This window comes from Frankliniella occidentalis, unplaced genomic scaffold (assembly GCF_000697945.3).
Source record: "Frankliniella occidentalis isolate FOCC.00 unplaced genomic scaffold, Focc_3.1 Scaffold18, whole genome shotgun sequence".
Lineage (NCBI taxonomy): Eukaryota > Metazoa > Arthropoda > Insecta > Thysanoptera > Thripidae > Frankliniella > Frankliniella occidentalis.
In genome coordinates this window covers 2,751,053-2,752,458 of record NW_026267148.1, presented here as the reverse complement: position 1 = coordinate 2,752,458, position 1,406 = coordinate 2,751,053, and positions in this window count along the sequence as shown.

Here is a 1,406-nt window from a genome sequence, read left to right as displayed (position 1 = left end):
AGAAACTTGAGTTTTAAGGGGTGTTCTTTTGAATCTGGCGGGCAGCGTACAATGGGCTGCCCACCTAGCAGGCGGGCCCAAGAAAAACAGGTGTAACTCACTTAAAATGGCCCAGCGGCGTGAAATTTTGACGAAGAGATTGAAAGGGGATGCTGTCGGACCAATCCCAACCATTTCCAGCAATTTTCAAATTTTTCATTTTTGGCCAAATTTACAAATATAGCCTTTGTATTTTTAGCGAAAATTGATGGGTCCAGATTTCGACGGAAAAGTAGTCAAATCGACAAGGGTGAACCAGGGGACCACAAAATTAAAGGTTGCCTAACGCGCAATATATAAAAACTCTGCTGTAATGGGTCGGCACCATGATATTTACACAGAGCAAGCAGAAAGGGAGTCTACCCGACCTATCCAAACCTATTCCAGCAATTTACCAAATTGTCAAGATTTTTATAGACATTTTTAATGATAACAAATCAGCCTGGATTTTGATGGGGGAGTATTCAAATTGTCAGGGAATGACCAAGGCACCACAAAAACCATCAAAAAGTACCTTTTGATGCATACTAAAGGAAGTTTCTCATAAAATTTGTACAGGAGAAAATAGGACAGTGTTGGTTACTGTCATGTCAACTTACCTACACTTTCAGGTAAAATGACACCATAGACTTCTTTGCTCATGTCAAGAACAAACATTTCCCGGTAAAGTTCCTGCAATCATATTAAACAGTACTTTTAGCGCTATTTTTTTATTGCTTGCTTTAATTTATTACTCAACAGTATTAATTACATAATTTACTCAACCAACACACTTTTAACTGCCTCTCCCCGCATACACTAAATGACCACGCGCTTACAAATAACTAATTTGGGACTGGACTCAAGTACTAGAGTACGTAACATATCCCTCTGAACATACTGCAGGCTGTGTACAGCCCCCAGATGCCTTTTCCACAATTATTAGGACAGTAGTGGACAGCTGCAAATTAGCTGCAATGCACATTGTTTGATTGTTTGGGGGATTACGCAAATAGAACCACTCAGTTTGAACCCCAACCAGAAAGTTATGAATTTTTCTGTTCCACGAGAACAATACAGAGTAAAATATATGATATATGATAATACAATTGACAGTTCACCCATTTGCAAATGTCTTAACAGTATTTAACATGCATGGAATGGAGGAGTGTACCCATTCAACACCATCTCAACAAAGCTTACAAGTGAGCATAGTTTACAGAACGGGCATCATTTACTCTGCCTGCCTCGAAAAATAACTTACCACTTGTGTGTGTAAAAGAGCCACTGGAGCACTTTAACCTCCTACAATAACCGGAATTACAGAACATTTAAATATTCTGGAAACCACCAAACACTATCCCTTGCGATTTATATCAAAAAGCGCC